The 25,428-nt window shown below is 47.0% G+C and overlaps 1 protein-coding gene across 18 annotated transcripts in view; it reads left to right on the top strand.

Moving 5' to 3' along the window:
• Positions 1-25,428, top strand: part of PTPRK (protein tyrosine phosphatase receptor type K) — a 1,571,968-nt gene that overhangs the window by 1,134,358 nt on the left and 412,182 nt on the right. The window lies entirely within an intron of this gene.

Raw genomic sequence — 25,428 nt, forward strand, 5'->3', positions numbered from 1 at the left:
AACACATGGTATGTATGAAATTCAATGAATTAAACAATGAATGTCCCAGCAATAAGACAACTTCAGGTGCATCTGGGTATACGCTTCCTGGCCATGGAGAGCATAGACGGAACGGAATCCCAAATGAACACTAATACCCATTAGTGAAAGTGAGTAACCCAAATGCACTCCTATTATTCCTCCTTCGTAAATTCAATGAAATCAATGATTTCCACAATAGAAGAGAAGGACTAATAAGCTTCACAGTCGGTCATACAAAACAATGTATAGTCCTTCATGGTCATTAAACAATAATAGTCAGACTATCCCCCATGCGCTTGCAGATCAGGAGTCTTCACACACGCTCGAACAGCAGCTTAAAGATATGACCGTACATCCTCATGGAATGTGACAACGATAAGACCTGCTTTTAACATATATACACATTTTTTTAATTGGAGTCCTCAGAGTTCAGGCAACATAAGGAGCTTGGTCTTGTCTGATGATCCTTTGAAGGAATGCAACCACACGTGGATTGTGGTTTACATATATATGTGCAAGGCAGAAGAAAGATTTGTCTGTGATAATATACTATTGTTTAATGACCATAAATGACTATAAATCGTTTTGTATGTCGTAGCGACTGAATCTTATTAGTCCTTCTGGTCTATTGTTTATTGTTTAAATTATTGATCTTAATGAATTTAGCCAGGGGGAGGGAAGTCTCCCCATAGGAGTGCATTTGAGTTATTCACTTTCACTAGTGGGTATTATCACTGCTTCAGAGATACAAGCATGAGTCCTGCTTGGTATGTGCCTGGATTGGATTGAAGCTCCGGCCGGGGTCGTATATAGAGGGACAAGCTGTGTGGCAGTGTAGACCTTTACCAGCCTCTAATCTCTGGGTGCTGGGTCGTCCCCTTACTTTGTTACTGGACAGTGCCACACATGGATTCCTGGGTTGACTCTCACTAGTGAGTTGTTTACTTGCATCCCTGTAGGGGACCAAAACATGCCTATTGGGAAGCTGGGTTCACAACATAGGCAAACTATGATGGACACTTTTATGCAAGGTGGACCGCCTCTTCGGAAGCCCCCTTCACTAACCCAGTCGAGGATGTCTGAGGGACAACCTACAAAGTGGCGCACTTAGATGGGGCAGTGATGAAGGCGATTGCAGCTTTGAGGACGTCCTTGGAAGCTGAAATGGATGTGTCCTTCATGCGGTAGCACCTGCAAAGCCGTTGGGCAAGGTGAATGACCATGGCAGCATACCGCTGAAGTACAGGATACGACTACTACACGACAGGAGCAAATGCAGGATCTCCAGGCATGCATTTGATTTCTGGAAGACTGAGTGGAAGATGCAGAAGGTAGAACAAGGCCTAACAATGCTTGTCTTTTGGGAATTATGGAGGACAAAGAGTGTAGTGACCTTTCAAATTATGTGGAAAGCATATTCCTGCAATCGGTGTGCCCAGGGAGACTATCTCAGGAATTCGTGGTAGGGACATCGTGCCCTGGTCAAATGGCCTCCCCTGGGAACTCCCCCCTCATGCTATTGTTGAGAATATTCTGAACAGCAGAGAATAGGAAGTGATACTCAGGCACACACGCAAAGGGTGTAAGATTCACAGGGGCAATAGATCCTTGGCGGTCTTCCCAGGTTATACATGGCAGGTCCAAGTGTGACAACAGGCCTTTGCTTAGGTAAAATATGCTGAGGCAAGACCAGATCCTTTATATGTTTTTATATCTCACTAGGTTAAAGGTCCTCCATAAGGGAAAGTCTTTGTTCTTTGACACACCAGTGAAACTAGGGTTTTGGATGCAACAACAAGGGCTAGACTTCGTGTCATTCAGTTGATTTGGGAGTGGATCTTTGAGGAAGGACTCTGGAAACGTGAGAGACTGCTTAGATCATTCAACCTAGTGTCCGGTGCAGAGTCAGTATGGTTGAGAAATTCAGCAATCCTGAAGGGCGCACATGGAAAAGCAAATGGCCATGTGCCTTTGTCTCCGACTGACCCCGCTGGAATTCCCCGGAATAGGACTGCCCTATGCAAAATGCTGGGAGTCTAACTACTGTCGGCATTGTATATGCTGTGGCGGTTAACTGTTCCCTGCAATGCCCTGTGGATTTGTCATGCAAGGTGCTAACGATTCAGTGTCAACAGAAATGTGACTTTAGTTAAAATCAGGAATGCTCATTGACGTTGTTCGACTCACCTTTTACTCGGAAGCGACGCGCTCAACTGGTGGATGGTGTTTGTTGCTTGAACCCTCTGTTCAGTTTTTAGCGTTCACTTGCGTACAATGGCTCAGGTTCTCTCTGATTACTACTTGCTATTGAACAGTTTCTTTTTTTCGTTCATGGTTATTAAGCTTTGGCTATGGAAATCTGGGGTGTTTGGGGATGCAGGGGGTGGTTTGTAGGCCAGGGGAGCGCTTTATTCTGTTGGATACTAGGAATTATGATTCCGCAATCAGTTTTCTATTTGGGAGTGGGTTACAGACTTAGATGAGAATGCCAATGTTGGTTAAGTGTTTTTCTTGAAATGAATGAGGCATGAACGATTTCACAAAAAGATGCAGAGTCTGTGACTTTTGAGGAAATCTGGACTAGATGTTTCTTCAGGAGACACATTTTATTCTGATAAGCGTTTTGCTCTATTCAGGAAATGGGGAGGGCAAGGATATGGATCTTAATATTCATCGTATGTTAGGGGTGTAGTTGTTTGGATAGCAGAAGACGTTCCTTTCACTGCCAAGGTGGTGCGTTGTGACTCAGAGGGGAGATATGTCATTGTGCAGGGCTTATTGGAGGGCATGGAAATTTGCCTCATAAATGCGCGTGCCTCCAACATGACGGCGTTCTTTCCCAAAGTCCTAAGCACTTGTAGTATGTATAGACATGCTATATGGCTCTAGGGAGTGATTCCAACTGGATTTTACACCCCGATATGGGTAGATCAGTGAAGTCCATGATTAAATCCGAGGCTTTGCTTGATTTGAAAGATAGCGGGCTAATTTGTGTCTAGTTGATGTATGGAATGAGTCTACTCCAAACTACTCCTTTATTCAAACCACCATGATATATACACAAGGATGAAGTACTGATTTGTGAGTAGGGATCACCTACATATGTGTAGTGGGATAACTTATTTGGGGAGGATGTTATCTGATCATTCACCTGTCATGATGTGTATACAAATACATGATGGTTGAGCTAGAATTCCACTGTGGAGACTGCAGTCAGAGGAGTTTACGTGAAAGTGCATATAAAGGCATGTTGAATGAAGAAATAGATCAGTACTTTAAAAAAAAAATCATGGATCACCTGGAAATGTGAGTTTAGAATGGGAAGCATTTAAAGTTTGTGATACAGGGGATACTCGTACGTCACGTGTCCTTTCCTCATACTGCATGGGTGTCCCTTCCTAGGGACCGGAGACGGAACCTTTTTCAACAGAAAAATCCTTCTTCCTCTTTAGATTTAGAGGTGCACAGGGGGGGTGCGGCCCTTGGAGCATGCGCTACCCCGAATCTGCCCACCGGCGCCACACCTCAGTCCCATTTTCTGGGTTGACGGGAACGGGACGATTTCACCAGCGCTCTTGGGTTTGGCGTCGGCCATGTCATACCATGAGCTCTTCCCCGGATACTTTCTTCTCTTTTTGTCTCAGGTACTCTGTCACCACACTCCTCCTCGGCGCATGTTGACTTCAGTGGGCTTCAGCATGTGTGCAGCCTGCAAGGGGTTCTTCCCTACATCAGATCCCCATGCTCTTTGCCTGTGCTCCCTTCCCCCGAATCACAGATGGGAAGGTTGTACCGCGTGCAACTTGCTCTCTTTGCGTGCCGTGAAGAATAGACTGACTAGGTGGAGGGAGCCCTTCGAGAAGTCGCCTCCAGAGGACCCGAAGAACTTCGTCCAGCATCAATCAAGGCCCAAGGTAGGGCCGCTCTTTTCCAATGCACCCCTCGTGGGCGACGCCTTCCGAAAGCAATGTCCGAGCGGGAGGAACCTCTCAGGTTCTCATACCAGCACGAGTACTGAGGCTAAATCAGCTACCGGCCGCCAGGCAGAGGGGTCCGTAGATCCTCCTGAAGACAGTGCTGAGTGACCGGAAGGTTCTGTTACCGGATGTACACCAACAGGGCTATGCCCTTTTACCAGCAACATGGCCAAGGAGCCGCCTACATGCAGCAATATCGGTGACTTTGCCGAGGGCGTCACCTCTACCAGGCCTCGGCCTGAGGTACAGGGCAGGTCTCATGCTCCACCGTCAAGAGTCCTGGAGGAGGCTGGGCCCAGTGAGCCAAGCACCACGACTTCAGCACGTGGCATGAACCTAGACAAGATGGCTAACGTACCAAACAAGATGGACGCACTTCCGATACTCCCGAGCAACGGTGTAGGTGGTGAACGAGTTACAAGGTGGGAGCGGGGTTAACCAGGTTCGTGGCCTACAGCTTATCCATCAGCAGCGCAGGGCAGGTTCCCGCTGCACTAACCAGACAAAATACACACCGGCCCCTGCAGCCGCCCGCAATCCCGTCAATATCAAATGCCACCCCACCGGCCTGCGAGGACCAGTTCTTTGAAAAGTTCCTCACTCTCCTCAGATGGGGGCCTTCCTCAGGGATGCTATTGGGGACATGCTCCCTCCGGCCCGCAGCCTGCGACCATAGTCATTCTTCCTATGACTCCAGTGCTGTAGGCCCCGTTGCAGCTTCCGCTTCCCTCGCCGGCTCCTTCAATTCTGGCTCCCCTGCCTCCCACACTCAGGCTGTTCCGTACCAGCTTCCGCTGCAGCCTCCGGCTCCGGTCTCCACACCTCAGCCCTCTGCACCCAGCACTCCGCCCTCCCGCGCCGAACGCCAAGGTGGACACAGACTAGGAAGAAGACCTGACACACCATAGTCAGCCATGGCCTTCCACGAACGACTTGCAGGGCTGGCAGAGTACCTGGGCCTTTTTCAGCCCGTAGCCGAACAACCAGAGGCGGGGGTGGTCGCTGAGGTCCTCACTCTATGCCCCTCGGCTAGAACGGGGATCCCAAAGCAAAAGGACGTTGTCGTCCGGTCTAAAAAGGGGTGGCTCAAACGCCACTCAGTCCAGCCGGTCAATCGACACCTGGAGGCCAAGTAGAGGCAAATGGAGGGGGTTACACTCTTGCTGTCAGCCCACCCTCAACCACACTCCTCGGTGATTGCTGCAGCGTCACTCTACTTAAAGCCTCATTTGTCCTCGGCCACCTCGGCGCTGCTAGGCAAGGAGAAGATCATCTTGGAGGCGGACGGGAAGAAGCTTTATTCCAATGCCTCGCTGCATCTTTGTCAGGCAAACGCAGATGCCATGCTGGCAGCCGTTAACCAGAGGATTTAGCAGGAAATTGATGACTTCCTTCCAGAACCTCGGGTACAGAGCCAGTCACGTTTCAAGGCGGGACTGGCAGAGGCTAAAATGGTGGCTCAGGACATCATGGAATCCACCGTGGCACACATTGACACCTCTGGCCAGGCCATATGCATCGCCACGAACATGAGAAGGACGGCCTGGCTCCAGGCTACTATATTTAATCCGGACGTCCAGGAATGCATATTGGACCTTCCATTCGAGGGTGGTGACCTCTTTCACTCCACCACCGACGAGGACCTAGATAAAAAGAAAAACAGTTCACAAACTGCAAAGTCTTTATCCTTAGGAAGGGCACGCCCAAGGCATACACCCAGTCACATCAACGCTCCGACAAGGGGTGGATTTCTGGAGGGTTGCGCGGCTTCCAAGAGCAGAGGTCCAAGCAGCCGGACGGTTTGCCGAGTCAACTCCGGCGCAACAAAAGTGGGGGAGGGGAGTAAGGGCTTGTTCCAGTGCCCCTCCTTCGCAACAACCTCAGAGGGTAAGAAGGCATGACGCGCCCCTTCGGGTCCACGTTTCTCTGGTTGGGGGCGGGGGGCTTGCCCTTCATGCACAGTTCTCCTGTCACAATTTCGTGGACCCCTGGATCCTCTCTGTAGCATAGACTGGGTGCCGCCAACCGATCCCTTCCCTTCCTCTCCTCCCTCCTCCCCTCCCACAGATTGGGAGACCAACTCTATTGGCGGAGATTCAGTCGCTCGTCAAGAGCCAGGCTGTGGAAGGAGTTCCACCCCACCAGACTCATGCATGCAGTGGCAGCCCTCCTCAAGGCCCAGGGCCACCATCTCTACCTGGACAACTGGCTCATCAGGGCCCAGTCTCCAGTGACGTTCCACCATACTTCCTCCGCCCTTATGAGCACACTCCACAACCTGGGATTTTCCCTCAACCTCAAGAAGTGTCAGCTGCAGCCTACGCAGGGACTGACTTTCCTGGGTCCCATATGGGACACAAGCTCCGAGAGAGTTTTCCCCTTGGAGGACAAGATCAGAGCTATTAAGAGGGCCACTATTCACTTCCTCACCCGACAAGTGACTTCGGCATGGTGGTGCCAGCATCCGTTAGGTCTCATGGCAGCGGTCCTACTGGCCGTACCCCACATGCGTCTCAGGATGAGGCGATTACAGCTGCACTTTGCAGCATCTTAGAATCAGGAGTGGGTCTCCCAAGCGGAGCTGGTCAACGTTCCTCCCTTCTTTCCACTCGGACCTCACATGGTGGTCCAGGGACTACAACCTACAGATGGACAAGCCATTCCGCCGGCTGGCTCAGCAGGTCACTATTATAACAGACTCCTTGCTCGAAGGCGGGGGCCACTCTGGGCAGCCACAGTGTCCCTGGAGTCTGGACCCAGCAGGAGTACCATATCAACTGGCTGGAAATGCAAGCCATCTGGCTAGCACTGAAAGCTTTCCTACCGCTCGTTTCGGGCAAGATCATCCTCATCCAGACCGATGACTCCACCAGCATGTATTATGTCAATTAGCAGCGTGGGACCAGGTCACCGCCACTATGCAGCCTAGTGAACAGCATTTGGGAATGGGCCCTGGCGAACATCTACCAGACGACCATCCACCTTCCGGGGGAGTCCAACCTAGAAGCGGACAGGCTCAGCAGACTGGGTGCGGACAATTACGAGTGGCAACTAAACGATCAAGTGCTGCTAGAGATCTTCAGCAGATGGGGCATCCTCAGGTGGTTCTTTTCGCCTCCTGAGACAACAAGTGGTGCCATCGTTTTGCGTCCTGGCTGAGACAGGGCCCCGGCTCCCTGGGCGACGCATTCCAGATACAGTGGAACGGCATGACCGCATACGCCTGGTCCACAGAGGGATTTGTAAGATAAAGGAGTCTTGCCACCTCAGCATCATTCTGATAGCTCTGTGGTGGCTGGAGAGTCTGTGGTTCCCAGAGCTTCTCAGCCTATCTGACAGGCCACCCATTCACCTTCTGTTGGGTCCAGCTAATCTTCTGGCGCAACAGGGGGGCATTGTCATCCACCCCGCACCACAGAGATTAGCCCTAGCAATGTAGTTCCTGAGCAGGTCACGCTGAAGCACCTTAGCTTATCACAGGCTAAGCTAGAGACCGTTCAGGGTGCCAGGAGCAAGGCTACCAGGAGCCAGTATTAGAGTAAATGAACTATGTTCCGTCACTGGGCGCACTCTGAGATCGACCAGCCCCCCCCTTTATGTGCACGTTGGACGACGTGCTCTCCTTCTCTACGCACCTTGCTCACTCAGGCATGCAGGTGGACACATGCTGCATGGATTTGGCAGCCATAGGAGCCTATAGAAATTCGGAGGAGGAGGTCTTCTCCGCCTCCAACCCTATAGTCAAGAGACATTTGACAGGCCTCGGCAGACTCTACCCACCCATCAAGACTATGCCCCGTGTGGGACCTCAATGTAGTGTTGAGCGCCTTGTCGCACAAGCTGTTCGAGCCAATGACGTCCACGGACATCAGGCTGGTCACCATTAAAACAGCTGTTAGTGGGTCTCACCTCTGCTCAGAGTCGGCGAGATACAGGCTCTGGTGGCCTCAGAGCCCTATACTACCTTTCACAAGGATAAGGTGGTCCTGCAGACACACCCCGCGTTCCTACTTAAGGTATCTTCCTCTTTCCATCTAAACGAGGAAATAGTCTTACCTATGTGTTTTCTGCCGACCCCAAGGACAAGGGTTTTGCACTGTCTGGATGTCAGGCGCGCTCTGAAATTCTATCTAGACAGGACCAAGGGCTTCCGCAAGTCGAACACACTGTCAACTTCAGGGGGGGTTGAGAGCGATCAGGGCCCTGGTATCAAGCATGCAAGTCATCTATTGCATGATGGATGGTTTCGCCATCAAGGAGGCCTACGAGGGGCAGCACAAACCACTTCCAGCTAACATGCATGCCCATGCGGTCAGGGCTAAGGCCACGGCCATTGCATTCCAACGGCAGGTTCTGTGGCAGGCTATCAGCAGGGCGGCCACCTGGCCCACCTCATCGGCTTTCTACAAGCATTACGGTTTGGTCGCCGGCTCTAAGTCAGACGCTGATTTCGGACAGGCAGTTCTAAGAAATCTGTTTTCTTAAGGAGGGTCTCCTCTCCACCCTAGGGCTACACTCAGTTGTAATCGCCCATTCGGTATGGAGGAAAGGGGACATAAGAATATTTATAAGTTACTCACCGTAGTCCTTAGTTCCCTTTCCTCCATACGTCCAACCACTTTTGCTGAATATTGTGGTTAATTATATTTGGAGAATTCCCCTTGTGAAATGCAAGTGATAGAGGCCACACTGGGTTTACTAGATCTTCCTAGCCTCTGTTCAATAAAAGCTGCTGTGCTAGATGAACCTGTAACATTACTTGAAATAGAGGGGATTATTCAAGATCTCACACAGGGAGTGATTCCTTATCTGGATGGTCTCCCTCCTGGATTTTCTTCTTAATGTATAGTGCAACGTTAGGCAACAGACTATTGCTGCTATCATTCCAATGCAGCACTACTACAACTTTAAAAACCTGGTCTGCAGGCTCTTCATCTCTCCTGGCCTCTCTCTCACTGTGGGCACTATGTACATGCTAGTAGACGGAGGTAAGGATGACGGAATGCACAGGTGATTTTTGACTTGGTTTCAATACCCAAGATTTTATTATTTTATTCAAACAAAAAATGCTGTGTCTAAAAACATATTAAACATTTCATACAACATTATGGCCCATTCACTTTACATTCGTTCACATGCATACTGTTCTCATCAATCTCTCATTCCACAATTCATTCTTTTGAAAAAATGATCTGTATATAAAAAACAGTTAAACATCTGTTATATCTCCATGTGATTACAATTCATTATAAAGCATCCCCACGAATTTGGGGTATTACAACAGTCTCTGTTCTCATATTCCCACAGATTCACATCGACACGTGTTTGTTGCTCTCTGCAAGCATCACCATTAATACTCTCTCTGTACGGCAACCTTCTTCAGGACAAAACAACCCATTTTTCAGGCACATATATTGGCATCGGCCACACCATCTATAAAAATATATAAAACACTACATAAATATTGGGCACTCCCGTCAATCCTTTTCAAATTATTTAATTGCATATTAATATGGTATGCTTTAAAAAATGTGTAAAGCATCATCCGACTCACCTCCTACCCGATGGAATCAGGAGGGACAGGATGTAGTATTAGATTTCAGCACATCTCAATTGGAATCTCGAGGATGATTGTCCTCTGATCTAAGGGGTTAAGGCATATACCTATTACCATCTATTATACCCAATTTGTTCAATCACAAAAGCCAACATTATTTATATGTTTTTAGTAAATCACAATCAGTCTCCATAAATGGAAGTACAAGGCTCTGTCACTTACTCAAGTTAGATACGTCTATACTCAATAACATCCGTCATACGGAGTAAATAACTAAGTTCTCTGTATATATTTTTACAGACTCACGTACCTGAGAAAATCTAACCACTAGATGAACCATAAACAAGGTGTGGAAAGAAGGGAAGCCTTGAAATTAGAAGCCACCTTTTCCATCCAATAAAGCGCCCAAAACGAATTAACATCGCAGATCGTGGCTGTTTCCACTTTTGAGTAAGTGACAGAGCCTTGTACTTCCATTTATGGAGACTGATTGTGATTTACTAAAAACATATAAATAATTTTGGCTTTTGTGATTGAACAAATTGGGTATAATAGATGGTAATAGGTATATGCCTTAACCCCTTAGATCAGAGGACAATCATCCTCGAGATTCCAATTGAGATGTGCTGAAATCTAATACTACATCCTGTCCCTCCTGATTCCATCGGGTAGGAGGTGAGTCGGATGCTTTACACATTTTTTAAAGCATACCATATTGATATGCAATTAAATAATTTGAAAAGGATTGACGGGATTGCCCAATATTTATGTAGTGTTTTATATATTTTATAGATGGTGTGGCCCATGCCAATATATGTGCCTGAAAAATGGGTTGTTTGTCCTGAAGAAGGTTGCCGTACAGAGAGAGTATTAATAGTGATGCTCGCAGAGAGCAACTGAAACACGTGTCGACGTGAATCTGTGGGAATAAGAGAACACAGACTGTTGTAATACCCCAAATTCGTGGGGATGCTTTATAACGAATTGTAATCACATGGAGATATAACAGATGTTTAACTGTTTTTTATATACAGACCATTTTTTCAAAAGAATGAATTGTGGAATGAGAGATTGATGAGAACAGTATGCATGTGAACGAATGTAAAGTGAATGGGCCATAATGTTGTATGAAATGTTTAATATGTTTTTAGACATAGCATTTTTTGTTTGAATAAAATAATATAATCTTGGGTATTGAAACCAAGTCAAAAATCACCTGTGCATCCCGTGATCCTTACCTCTGTCTACTAGTTTGAGTTCTCTTGTATTTTCTGATTGATTGACCTGTAGAACTAGGGACGTTAAAACAGGTACCCCTTCTATTTTTGCACTATGTACAGGCTGCCTTGCCAGGCCGCCCTCTTCCTCTGAGTGGGCTGACCACCACTCCTTGCCTCTACCTCCCAAATTCTTCTCCTCTGAGACTTGAACATCCACCTGGATGCTACCAGCCCTTCTTCAGGACTCTTTCACATCCTCTGTGGTTTTCTCTTTCCCTCTCTCTCTATTCTTCCTTCTGGCCCGACTCGCTGCAGGGCACACCTTGGATGTTCTGATCTTCTCAGACCTCTCCTTCTTTAACCCTTTCACAACTCCTCTCTTGGAGTGATCACTTTCTCCTTTCGTTCCACCTCTTCCTTGCAGCTCAAGCCGACTCCAGTACTGCCATCTACCTTCTCAGTCATCCGACCCATGAAGCGTGTCAGTTGAGACTTTTGCTGCTACTTTCTTTCCTCCTCTTGCACCTTTGGCTGACTCACACACTGACACAGCCCTCTCTAACCTTCAACTTTCTATCTCGAACACTCTGGATGTCCTTACCCCTGTCATGAGATCTATTTGATGCCCAAATTCAAGTGCAACTTTTGGTACGATTCTGACCTTGCCGCCCTTAAACGCAAGTCTAGGGTGGCGGAGAGGAAGTGGAGGGCCTTGGGCGCACCTCCTGACATTTGGCCTGCTCCAGAGGCAGTGCAGATTCTCTGTCCTCTCTAAGAAGAGCCCCTACATCCAAGCCAACATCTCTGCTGCATCTAACAACTTGGCTGAACTTTTCAAAATCTGCAAGGAGCTGGCCAATCTTGAGGTAGTCTCTACCTCTCCTGTTCCCTCTCAGGCTCTCTGGACAGCCTTGGCCTCTCATTTCACTACTAAAACTCGGCACATCCTGTCCCCTTCCTCTACCACCTCCTCTACCACACCTGCCCAGTGTAAGGCCATCTCTCCTCCTTTCTTCTACTGTCCCCTGTTCACCCCTGACGATGTTTCTAGACAAGACCGATCTATGAAAGTCTCATCAAAGCAGGTTCGCCCCTGCTCATCCAGAACTATCAAGGACCATATTGACACCCTTACTCCAGCCTTGGCCGATTTCTACAATCACTCATTTGCCACTGGAACTTTCCCCTCCCCCTTAAGCACTCTCTTGTGCACCCCCTTCTAAAGAAGCACTCGGCTGATCCTTCCTCTCGGTCTAACTATCGCCCGATCTCCATCACTCCTTTCCTGGGCAAACCTTTGGAAAAGCTGGCCATCTCCCAGCTTAATCTACATACTGAATCTGTTGGTTGCCTCATGACCACCAGTCTGGCTTCAGAGCTGCCAGAAGCACGGAAACTGCTCTTCTAAACACCTGTGAAGACTTCCTCTCCAATATTGACCCTAATCTCCCTTCTGTCCTCATTCTCATTGATCTATCCTCTACCATGCGATCCTGCTCAATCGTCTCCAGGACAAACTTGGTATTACTGATCAGGCCCTGGCCTGGTTGACCTCCTTTCTCAGCGATTGACCCTCTCAGGTCAAACTGGGGTCTTTGCTTTCGTCTATCTCTCTCTGCTTGTGGGGTTCGCCACTGGTGTAACTTCTCTCCCTGGCTCTTCAACCACTACCTGGCACATCTTCCCCACCAAATCGCTACTTTCTGCTTCAATTGCCAATGTTATGCAGATGACATGCCGTGCCGCCAATGATCTCTGCCTTAATGCCAGTATGACTGAGATCGTCCTCATTGGGGAAACTTGCTCCCTCCTTTCCTCTAAGGCTAAGAACCTTGGTGTCATCTTCGACTCCACCCTCTCCTCCTCTCCTCACATCACTTGAAGTCTCTCTATCAGCTGCACTTCCTCACAGGTCTTCTTCCTTGTCTCACTTTCCCCCAGAAGCGCACTGTCTCCAGAGCTCTAGTCCTCTCTAGGCTGAACTATTGAAACAGCATCTTTCTAAATCTTCCTGCCTCTACTCTTCGACCTTTACAATTTATCCAAAACAGGACTGCAAGACTTGTCCTTGGCCTCAAGCCCAGGGATCATATCTCTCCAGCTCTGAAATCCTTTCACTGGCTCCCTGTGGCTGCAAGCAACAACTTCAAGACCCTCTGCATTGTCCACAAGGCTTTCTGGGGCCTGTGACTGCTGTTCCTCCAACTTTCTCTTCCAATACATCTTCCTTCTAGAGCTCTCTGCTCATCCACCTCCAAATCTGAGGGTCAGACGCTTCGCCAAGCAGAGAGTTTGGGGCAGATCTTTTCCCTCGGCTGGGGCCTCCCTCTGAAACAGCTCCCTGCCTCTCTGACTTGAGCAGAACCACCTCCGGTTCCGGAAGCAACTCAAGACCTTCCCTTTGCTCTGCTTTCTCTATTCCTCTCCCCTGCTGATGCACCCGAATGCTCTGCGCACTGGTCTCCTGGTCACCCTCTGAACTCGGGCCCAGGCTCCTGCATGTCCAGTGCCTTTGCACTGCCTCTGGCCTCCCCAGCACTTAAGGGTCTGTACCTGCAAACCTACAGTCCCTTCTCTGCAGTGATGAGCCACCCGCTGGCTGCAAGTGTGAGTTAACTGCAGTTCTACCTTCCCCTGCCCCCTGGCACTTCTCCCCTTTCCCTCTTCCTCACGCTTGCGCAATCTGAATGACATAAGGCCTAGTAAGATCGTTATTTTGGCTTCCCTTGTTGTACAGGCGCATTACAAATGCCACATATATATCGTAGGAGATTTTTCAACATGCTTTTGATGTTGGCATCCTACCTTATTCATGAGGGGAGCCTTGATAGTCACAGTGCCTAAACCAGAAAATATCCTCACAAAATGGGCTCATATCATCTGTTATTTATGCTAAATACAGATGCAAAAATTCTTAGTGGCCCCGAATGCTGAGAGTCATGGCAAATTTGGTACATCCAGCCCAGGCAGGTTTCATGGAGGTATTAGTGAATTTTGGGAATCTGGATTAATATGGGTTAATCGCATATTTTCCCGTTTGCGTCATTGGCTTAGCTACCTACTTCCGACTGATCTGTTCTCCCAATTAAATGGGAACTTAAGACATTAACACATCTTGGTATCACGATAAGGAGGAATTTTCACAATACATATTGTGATAATACCCTAAAAGCCATCAGAGGGATTGAAAGGTCGTGGAGTTTTGGAAAATTTTGCCTTTGTCTCTGATGGGCAGAATAGCGCTGACAAATCGTGATTCTCCCCAGGTTGCTGTACTACTTTGTGAAAGTGCAGGATGAAATCCTGAGGCGTACCTTTCCACAATTATATACCCTGATAAGAAATATACGTTGGGACAAAGGAAGTAGACGTGTGGTGTTATCTACATTACAGGAACCCTATTGACTGGCCTGCCTTCAGGTACCATCCTTTGAATTGTATTATTTGGCAGCCCAATTGCAATTTGTTATATAATTGCGCTCTGATGATGAAACTCCCAAGCGGAGACTGCTGGCTGGATCAGTGAGACCATATAATATCAAAGAGGTGTTGTGGCCGAGTGGAAAATATGTGCCATGTGTCCCCATAGTGACCTCTTTAGCTTAACGGTTTAGGCAGAGGTCTTCAAACTGTGGGGCGCGCCCGCATCCCCGGTTGAGGGAACAAGAGCCCAGCATGAAATGTAATTTCAAACAAAAGATTTTTAAAAAACATGTTTTTTTTTAATGGAGAAAATGGTTAGAGGCGGCACACATGGTCGGACTGGAGCATAAATAACACTGTCTCAAGTACCAATGAAAAAGCGTCCCGCAGTTGCAAATGGATATTCATTCCTTTTGTCACAGACTGTTTAAATAGTACCCAAGGGGTTGTTTTTTTGTTAAAATGTAAGCAAATTGAGATATTTAAAGAATATTTATTCAGCAACAGTGGTCAAAGCTACTAGCTGCCTAGTGAAGTAACTCATCAAACTGGCCCACATTGGCCAAAAAAGTGGCCCATTTTGCCTGGCCCACACGAGCATTTTGCATTTTTGGTACGGGCATTGCCCTATTGGCCAGTCCGAGCCTGGCGGCTCATAATAATGGGCGAGGGAGTGTCCACCCAGTGGCCCCCTCACCCATTATGGAGGAGCTGGCCCAGTGAAACACTGAGCACTCCCTCAGCTGCTTTTTCCAGCTGAGGGAGTGCTCCTGGGCTGGCTGAACTGTCAAAGACAAGCACGGTTTCCCTTTGACAGTTCAGTTCCCTAGCCAAGAATGCTCACTGAGCCATGCAAGACTGGTTTTCCAGCCTTGCATGGCTCAGTGGAAATGCTGGCTGGGGCACTGCATGTCTGTATGTGTGAGGGGAGGCTCAGTTGCCTCCCCGCACATACGGACAGAGCAGCCTGGAGCAGGGCGTTTCAGCACCCACCCGCAGGCCCCTGCCAAAGGTACGTTTATGTTTGTTTATTTTTTATTTAAATGTGTATGAATGCGTGTATGCTTGTGTTATGAGTGAGTGTATGGTGATGGGTGCTTGTGTGAATGATAGGTTGATTGCTGTGTGAATGCGTGTGTGTGTGTGTGTGTGTGTGTGTGTGTTTGTTTTGGTCAGTTGTGCTGATTTTGGCAAGTGGGGGCAGAGGGTGGAAGTAGGGTTGTACAACAAAGGTATTTTAAAAATGCATAATCGCCCTACCCCACCTGCCAAAACCAGCTCTCCTTCTGAGGTGCTGTGGAGCCCAGGGGACACGGATGGTATTTTTTTTACTAGATATCTATCATAGATGTCTTGTCAAAAATACCATGCTTTCCCCCTTGGCCCCCCCAGCACCTTGCATACGCACATAATCATGTTGATTGTGTTAGGCACTGTGGGGCCCGGGGGACAGGGATGGTATCTTTTTACTGGACATCTATCATAGATGTTGAGTAAACAATATCATGCCTGGCGCCCCAGCGCCAATTGCACACTGTTTGGATTTTTACCCATTTTCTTTTTTTAAGTATGCTCTACAATGCAACATTTTAACTCCTTCTTTAAAATGAATTCAAGGGGGGAAAACCCCCTAAGCCCCCTTGATTGGTTCGGGCAACTTTGCTTCGCTCGGTCGCTATGGCGTATCTGGTGGAAATATTTATGCCCCTCACTTAAATTCACCAGCCAGCACTGGCCCTGGCCACTGTCCACGATGCGGCACGGAGGAAACCCAGTTTCTCTGTATGATCTAGCAGTGCCTGAAACCTAATATGTTCTGGAGTGAGGTGACTGCTAGAATAGGAGACATGGGAGCTACTTTGAGCTACCTGGATAAGTAGACCCCCGTTAATTTGTCTATTGTGTCAATTTCCCAGGCGCAAGCCTGAGAAACATTTCAACAAAATGTTGATTTAGCCCTAGGACTGGCAAAAGAGGGATTGACATGTCATGGTATATCCTAATGGCACCAGAATAATAGGCTGGCATTGATTAGGATTGAATCCATGTACACTGCCATGATTCTGTGTTATAGAATGGAGTCGGCATTGTTGGTTGGTTTGCTTTATCCTTTTGATGGTAGGCCCTCATTAAGAGATGATATTCAAGGGGAATGAATATTGTAACTCTGACATGGTTGTGAATGAAGGGGGATTTTGCAAACTACTGTGACACCTCGTTTTGTCGCGCAAGGTGTGGCGGAAGTTTGGGTGGGGTGAAGTAAAGGGTTGGGGGTTTGCGGTGGGGCGAGCGGACTGTTTACAAACTGTACAGTTGACCATTTTGTTTCACTTTTTCTCTATGGTTAAGATGAATATATGTGTCATTGTGAATAAATTGTGAAAACCAATAAAGAGATTAATTAAAAAGGGATGTTACAGCCATGGTTCCCATTGATAAAGGAATCCAGACCTTTCAAGCTCTTTGATGCCACCTCAGTAGCAGTTGGACACACTTCCAATATCACTTCAAATGGTGTAACTAATTTGTAGGGTCATTACACAGAGCCAGGTTCTGGCCACTCTGATTCACAGGCTGAGAAGTAATCTGTAGTCTTGCATTATTTTCCTTCTACAAAGGTGCTGACCTTAGTTGAAGACCTCTACTTGCAGATAGATGGACAGAACTGTATGCACCCTTGCCCTTCTTTGTACAGGATTATAGGCACTAAATAATCCGACTACAGTAAAGAAAAAATTCAACAGTTTCTTGACTGTAAATACTCCATAAACATTACATATCCAAAGATGTGCCTGTTCTTCAGAAACAGTCCATGCAGACATGATATATTGCGGTTATCTATAGTCAATGCGCTCATACTTTAACCAAACTGATGAAGATATAAAGACTTAAAAACACACAACACTTAACGGTGTAGCAAAATTATCGCCATTCTCTGCAATGCTGGTGCCACTTTAGTAATGGTTATCCACGGTTTACATATTTTTTCGTTTCCCTAAAGGAGAGAGGGATTACATTTCATGCAAGTTACTAGCAATGGAGCAGTTCCTCGTAGGTGCGAGTGGTGGCTGGAGCGATTGCTTAGCCCTGCCCTTTTTTGAAGACTGAAAATAATATAGCCTCCCATCTCCTCCCTCCCGCGTGTCCTGGAGTGGGAACAGAGGCAAGATAGCCAAAGGGAAAGGTGCCTAATGTTGAAAAGATGGGCAGAAATCACTCCACCCCCACCCCAGGATCCTTTTAGAGGGTTAAGGAGGATGTGAGACATGCAAATGTAGCTATGACCAAGTGAAGCAGAAACCAAAGGAACAGGAGAAAAGGGGAGATAGCTGGGTGCTGCGAGACAGATATGGAAAACTTTGGTTCTAGGGAACCACAAGCATACGAAACAAAGGAAGAGCAAAGGTGCATAGAGCATGGGAAAAGGCCAGGTGCAAAGTGTTGCGATGCACTTGGTGTTCATTGAAGTCTGTTCGTATACCCCGCGAAGAGTAAGAAAAGAGTCCTAAAAGCTGTAATTTGTCTCTTCCATCTTCATTTGGGCTGTGGGCAGTACAGTGCCAGGTATGAGATATGTTCAAAGAATGGGTGACAGTAGCAGTGCTCTGCAAGCGAGAAAGAAGAGCCACCAAAGCACTTGTCTGATTTTTCTCCTGGTCTACTTCCAGTCTTTGAAGCGAGTCAACTATAATGAGGGATCAAGGTCCCATGGCAGTCTCTCTTTAATGTTGGGCGATTTCACTGCATCCTATTACAATACTTTTTATTGTAGACTTTCCGTAACATAATTTTCAGAAACCTATAGAAAAGAAAAGTCATTATATGAAAATATAAATGTCATATGAGTATCAAAGGTTATACCGTGGAAAAATAACAAACCGTGAAGATCAGCCTTGAGCAATTCTACATGTTTGGTTCTTCTACCTAATATGAAATGTTTAACTAATAGAGTTTGTTAAACAATTTGTAAAAAGGAACAACAAGAGCAAGAATTTGACATTGCCTATAATGAACTATTCACTGTTCACTGCATTCTATGATGTATGCTGCCTTTTCAAAAGGGGGTGATAGAATCTGGGTGACTGCAAATAAAACTCGAAGTGGATCTGAATTGAAATGGCCATTCCTAAGAAATTTCAAAGCCATTAATTCTGAAGATATCTGTTGTATGAAGGTTTTGAATAAACTATATATACAATTTTATGAAAGATCTTTCTACTGTTTTCCAGGTGTATGCCGAAAAAGGCTAGTTAATAGTCTTTTACCTTGTTCTTTAGACGTATACTGGTTGTTGGGAACCTATATATCTTAAGGTCCGACTCAGTGCTAATTCAATTTTAAAGGGCATTTGAGCTCTGAGAAGAAGTCTCCTGCCTGGATCTTAGGGTGTGTATAGGAGTGTCCCATGGGGCCACGTCTCATCTCCCGCCACAGGTTAGGCCCTGTTGTGGTAGTTGCGGGGGGAGTAGCCAGAGTGTGGATCTCTTGCCTCCCAACCAAGCACTTGTAGCCTGAGGCAGTGCAAAATCAGTGACTTTACTCCTTCTGTTGGCCCTTTAAGTTCAGCCCAAATGTCAGCGAGTTTTCGTGGCTTGCTCCTCTGCAGATAATTATAATTCAGGAAGAAGCAAGCATTGCTGCCAGAGAAGGGTCAAAGGAGGAATTTGGTTCTGACGCTGCACAGCCCGTGAGCAAAGCACAGTACAATTTGTCTATTGCCAGACACTAGTGTGCATGTGCAGGAACATAGAATCCAAGATGGTGGCTTGCCTGAAGAGAGAGGGAACACCTGATGCCTTGCTGCCCAACCAATCCCAGGCCCACCATAAATCACTCACAAACAGAATAAGTTCCTAATGGAGGAACTCCCGTTCCCTGCACACTTTCGCAAGCTCAAAAAATGAGCCAAACAGTTTAGGTTGACTTACATTCACACTGTACTTGTGTTGGGTTATAACAGAAATGTTATAATTATTTTATTTTAAACAAGCAAACAATTTGTGATTCTCAATGATGAACATCAAGACAAAATTCCTTAAAATCTTCATATGTAGTTTTATTCAATTTTTCACAAATGGCCCAACGCGTTTCGAGAAATACATCTCTTCTTCAGGGGCATATTCAATATTTCAATCACATCTAAAGGATTTCAGAAAAGCATAGGATTACTTGTATTGTAAAGTGTTTTTAAATTACACATAATTCATTTTGTAAAACCGATACATGACCTAAATTCAGGTCTTGTAAACTCATACTTCTAGTCATCTCTTCAATAGTAAGTAGTTGTCAATTTGTATAAGTATTACCTCATGGAGTGTCATCAATTTGGGTATGCTGATAAGTGCATTGCTTATATCGAAATTAAAGCCATCTAGTGCAGCTATCTGAAAGTTTGAATCGGGTACTAAAAAAAAGGGGGGAGGTGTACCTTACAATTGGCAGTAAAGACTACCTAACATATTACACAGAAATATATTTCGAATCGATTGTGTCCTCCCACGTATTCCTCATCCTGTGATAATTCGTTTCGCCAGCTTCGCTGCATCGGAAAAACAATTCGGCAGATGGCGCTGTGCTCGAGGTCATGGCGTCCAATGTCCCTCGACGGCTCTGCATCGTGTGTCGTCACTGATGCTAGAAGTAGCTCGAGCCGCGCCCATTGGCTTTAGTTCCGTTTTTCCGATTGCTTCGCTCTCGTGAACGGCGCGCTTTGAGATTTTCTGTCAAGAAAATGTCTTCATCGACCGCTTCGACTCCCAAAACTGGGTTTAAGAAGTGTAATGACTGTGGATCGAAGATGTCCATCACCGATCCTCACCGTATCTGTCTGTGGTGTCTGGGCTCAGACCATCGAACCGGCGACTGTGGCTCCTGTCAGTCTATGACGGAGAAGGCCCTCTGTGAGAGGAAAAGTAAGTTAGCGGTGGGGCGGGAGGCGTCAAAGGGATCTTCGAAAGCCTCATCTAAAAAAACATAAAAAATCATCCGACTCTAAGGAATCGGAACGCCATAAAAAGCACTCGAAGAGATCCCAATCTCATAGCAGGTCGAGACGATCTTCTTAGCCTTCCTCCAAAAAGCTCAAAAGGAGACCTAGATCTCCGTCGTCATCGTCCGATTCATCGACAGAATTGGTTCGATGTCCGACTAGATCGGATTCCCCTTCAAAGTGGGAGAGCTTTAGAAAAAGAATGTTGCAGATCTTTGAGAACGCGGCCTTGACCCCCTCGAAGAAACCTCAGAAAAGCCAGACCCCGGTTGCTCCCTTGGACGACACAGGGAAGTCATGAACTACAACGATTAAGCCTAGTAGTACCCATAGATCTCGATTCGACAAGTCGTCGAGGGATCCTCGAGGATCGAGTGCCTCTCCGATCCCTCATAAGAAACAAAAATTGTCGAAGTCGGATGCAACTTCATTGGCGCCGACTGCTCCGATAACGAAGTCTAATTTATCCTCGACGCCTTTGTCGAAGGCTTCGTCGAGTGTGTCGAAGGTTCATTCGACTCCCTCGAACACTCCCTCAAAGAAAACACAGATTACTTCGACAAATTATGAGGAAGAAGAGAGAAGGTTTACACCTTTACCAAGAACGGACTTCTTTAGGTCCATGTCTTCAATTTTTGAGGAATCTGGTTCAGATGATGATGAGGTCACACCTCTTGGAGTAAAATATGGGACTAGACAAGTTTGTGAGGAACTGATAAATCCTGAGACAAAAATGAGAGATCTATCTGAAACTCTGCATTCTGCTAGTAGTTTGGACACATCACCTGAATTGGAGTTTGCTGCACCTGATCCTGCAGAACATGCAGACTCCGGGTATAGGAATTTGATGAGTAGGGTGATTGAATATATTGGTTGGGGAAGAGCCTCCCCTACGTTTGAACAAGATGATATGACGGATATTATAGTCCGAGGACCCCGGAAAGATCCAGTTCTCCCCTTCCATAGGGCATTGCAAAGAACAGTTGAGAAAAACTGGGAAAAACCCAATAGCATTGCTGCAGTAGACGGCAATCTCCCAAAAAAGTACTGAACTTCCACTTCTGACCCAGAATACCTGAGTAGACACCCTACTCCAGAAAGATTGGTTATTCAGGCAGCTACTACATCCAGGCAATCAGCATACCCAAACATACCTCCGGACAGGGAGGATAAAAAGGTTGATGCCTGCGCTCGTAAAGTTTTTACGTCGGGTAGCATGGCCTTGAAATCTACCAATGTCACCTGTACCCTGGCCAGGTTCACACATACCCTGTGGGAATGCATTTCGGTGGCGGCTGAGCATATTCCGGAAGGTGAGGAAAGGGAAGGCTTCCTGAATATAGTCAATGACTGTAAAGAGGCAATGGGGGAATGCCTCAAGTCTGGACTGGATACTGCTGATAGTATTAGCAGGTCCATGGCATCAAGCACAGTGCTTCGCAGATTTGTGTGGTTGAGAAAGTCGGGGTTTGAACCAGATGTAGAGACCAGGCTTCTCAACATGCCCTTTGATGGCTCGAGGCTGTTTGGTAGTAAGGCTGACGAGAGCCTGGAAAAACTACAGACCTCGAAAGCGTCAGCAAAGTCCCTTATTGCCTCCATGCGACAGCCTCAGAAACCCTATTCGGGCTCATCTTCCTGGAGGGGTCGTCCTTTTCGATACTACTCCTCTGTTGGTAGAGGAAGAGGACAGGCTTTTCAGAGGAGCAGAAGAAATGTCACTCGTGGTGGACGAGAAAAGACTACAAAGCCATCTTCAGTAACAGCATCTATGCCCTCAGCCGCTCCTGCAGCCGCCTCCAAATCTCTGAGGTCTTATCATACAAAACACCTGTGGGAGGCAGAATCTCTCAGCATCTGGATTAATGGCGAGGCATTACTTCAGATGCATGGGCACTGGAGACAGTAGCTCAAGGTTACTGCCTACCCTTCATAAAAAGACCTCAAGATCATCCACCAGGAGCCAGCTCTACCGAAATTCCAGATCTGCTCCTTTGGCAGGAGATTATAAACCTGCTAGAGAAAGGTGCAATAGAACATGTAGCTGTAGCGGAGAGCAACAAAGGCTAGTACTCCCCCTAGTTTCTCATCCCCAAAAAGGACGTAGGATTGAGACCCATCTTGGACTTGAGAAAATTAAACAAATTCCTCAGGAAGGACAAGTTCAAGATGGTAACCCTTTCTCAGATCCTTCAGGCTCTCCAACTCCAAGACTGGTTGGTATCATTGGACCTTCAGGATGCTTATTTTCATGTGCCAATCCATCACAAACACAGAAAATACCTGAGGTTTGCAGTTGGCGGTTCTCACTATCAGTTTCGAGTTCTGCCATTCGGGCTGACCTCCGCCCGAGGGTTTTCACCAAACTGATGGCGGTAGTGGCAGCGAGTCTCAGGAAGAGGGGGGATTCACATATACCCCTACCTGGATGACTGGCTAATCAGAGCACGTTCTCCTGAACAAGCTCAGGAACACCTGTCGATCACCAGCCACTTCCTCCACAACCTGGGCTTCTCCCTCAATTTCAAGAAGTCCCACATGGTACCATCCCAACAACTCCAATTTATCGGAGCAGTCTTGGACACTTCCTCGGGGAAAGCCTTGCCGCCCGAGGTGAGAGCTTTCCACATCCAGCAGATGGTAACAAAATTCCAAAAAACCCAGCATCTACCGCCCTTCGATTTCCTGAGGTTGCTCGGTCCATTGGCATCCTGCATTTTGCTGGTGCCAGAGGCCAGATTGAGAATGAGATCCCTCCAATGGGCCTTCAGAACTCAGTGGTCCCAATTCTCGGAGATCTGCTCCTGCAAGTCTCGAGCGCAGTTGCTCAGGATCTATCATGGTGGGCTTGCAACGACAACATCCTCAACGGGAGAATCTTTTTGGCAACCATGGCCGGAGATAACAGTAGTGACGAATGCTTCACTCACGGGGTGGGGAGCACACACACCAACGATCTGACAATCAGTAGACGTTTGTCTCCATCGGAGTCCAGACTACACATCAACCTTTTGGAGCTGAGGGCAATCAGACTAGCTCTGAAGGCCTTCCTGCCCTCCGTACAGAGAAAGAATGTCCTGATAATGACGGACAACACATTGGCCATGTACTACCGCAACAAAAGGGGAGGCGTAGGATCACTACCTCCGTGCAGAGAGGCGATGCAGCTGTGGTTCTGGGCGATACCGGAGGGAATCTCTCTATCAGCAGTTCACCTAGCCGGAGAGCAGAACATGGCGGCAGACAGTCTGAGCAGGCAGAGCACAGTCTCCCACGAGTGGGAGCTAGCTCAGGAAGTCTTTCTGGAGATCTTCGCCCTTTGGGGAACCCCTCAAGTGGATCTGTTCGCAACCTCGGTAAACCGAAAGTGCGCAGTATTGCTTAAGGGAATTTCCTCCGATAGGAGCTCTAGGAGATGCGTTTGTAGTGGATTGGGATTTTCCCCTGCTGTACGCCTGTCCTCCAGTCCCCGTGATTCCTCAAGTAATCAGGAGGTTGAGAAAGTTCAGGAAAACCATGATCCTAATTTCCCCGGCTTGGGCCAGGAGGACGTGGTACCTGGACCTTCTGGACATGTCCATCTGCCCTCCAATACGTCTTCCACAAAGAAAGGATCTTCTCTCGCAAGAGGAAGGTCGGCTTCTCCATCCAGAGGTCAACACGCTCAACCTTCATTCATGGTTTCTGAGCGGTTGAGATACAAGGATTGGGACCTTCCGGATGACGTAATGGAGATTTTGCTTTCGGCCAGGAGGCCAGCAACAAAATCTTTGTACCAATGTCATTGGAATAAATTCAGTAACTGGTGCAAGGATAGAGATGTGGACCCTTTTCAATGTGGCTCACCAATGGTGCTTTCTTTCCTGTTACATCTAGCCAATCTGGGGCTCCAGATTGGAACAATCAAAGGATACCTTGCTGCGCTGTCCATTTTTAAGCGCTCCTCGGAAGAGGTTTCTTACTTTAAAATGCCATTAATACAGTTCTTAAAAGGACTTGAAAATGTATATCCACCAATGCCATTTCATGTTCCAACATGGGATTTAAATTTAGTTCTTAAATTCCTAACATGTATACCATTTGAGCCTCTGCATTTCTGTCTATTGAGGCTTTTAACACTAAATACTGACCTTCTTGTGGCATTAACATCAGCCCGCAGGGTTAGTGAACTACAGGCTCTCTCATGTAAACCTCCATACACCACATTTTACAAAGACAAAGTAGTTCTGAAAGTTAAACTATCTTTCTTACCGAAAGTAGTTTCCGACTTCCATTTGTCGCAGAAAATTGTTTTACCAACATTCTATCCTCCATCTCATTTGGGAAAAAAAGAGGAGAGATTACACAAGCTGGACCCCAAGAGGGCCCTCAGCTTTTACATTGCAAGAATGACAAAATTACGTCAAGACGACAAACTCTTTGTGGGCTACACAGGTCGTAATTCGGGTTTAACGGTGACAAAACAAACCATATCCCGCTGGATTATTCTAGCTATACTGGAGTGTTACAGATTAGCAGGAAAAGACCCACCGGATGGGCTACGTGCTCTCTCCACAAGGGGAATGGCTACTTCTGCGGCTTTGAAGAGGGGAGTCCCTGCAAAAGATATTTGCTCGGCTGCAACATGGGCATTAATGCATACTTTTATCAAGCATTACTGCTTAGATGCCTCCTCCTCCAATGAGGGGTTATTTGCCAGAGCAGTACTTCACTCTGTACATGAAAACAAGAACTAGCACTCCCACCTCCAAATTGGTCACTGCTATGAGAGTCTATCACAAGATGAGGAATACGTGGGAGGACACAATCCATTCGAAGAACAAGTTACTTACCAACTGTAACGTTCTTTCGACTGGATGTTCCTCCCACATATTCCTCATCGACCCTCCCAACCTACCCCGCAGTATAATTTATTCTCTTACAATTTCCTCTCACGATGGGCCTATCGGTCACAGCATACGCCTGGATGTTCCACGAGTATTTCCTCGAAAAAACAGAACTGAAGCCAACGGGCACAGCTCGAGCCACTTATACCATTACTGACGGTGACACGGTACATATCCCGTCGAAGGACATTCAACGCCACAACCTCTAGCATAGAGCCCTCTGCCTGAAAAAAAATTCTGATGCAGCAAAGCTGGCGAAATGAATTATCACAAGATGAGGAATACGTGGGAGGAACATCCAGGCGAAAGAACGTTACAGTTGGTAAGTAACTTGTTTTTTCTGTGTCATATCAAT

This window comes from Ambystoma mexicanum, chromosome 4q, assembly GCF_040938575.1.
Source record: "Ambystoma mexicanum isolate Mex_15411 chromosome 4q, UKY_AmexF1_1, whole genome shotgun sequence".
Lineage (NCBI taxonomy): Eukaryota > Metazoa > Chordata > Amphibia > Caudata > Ambystomatidae > Ambystoma > Ambystoma mexicanum.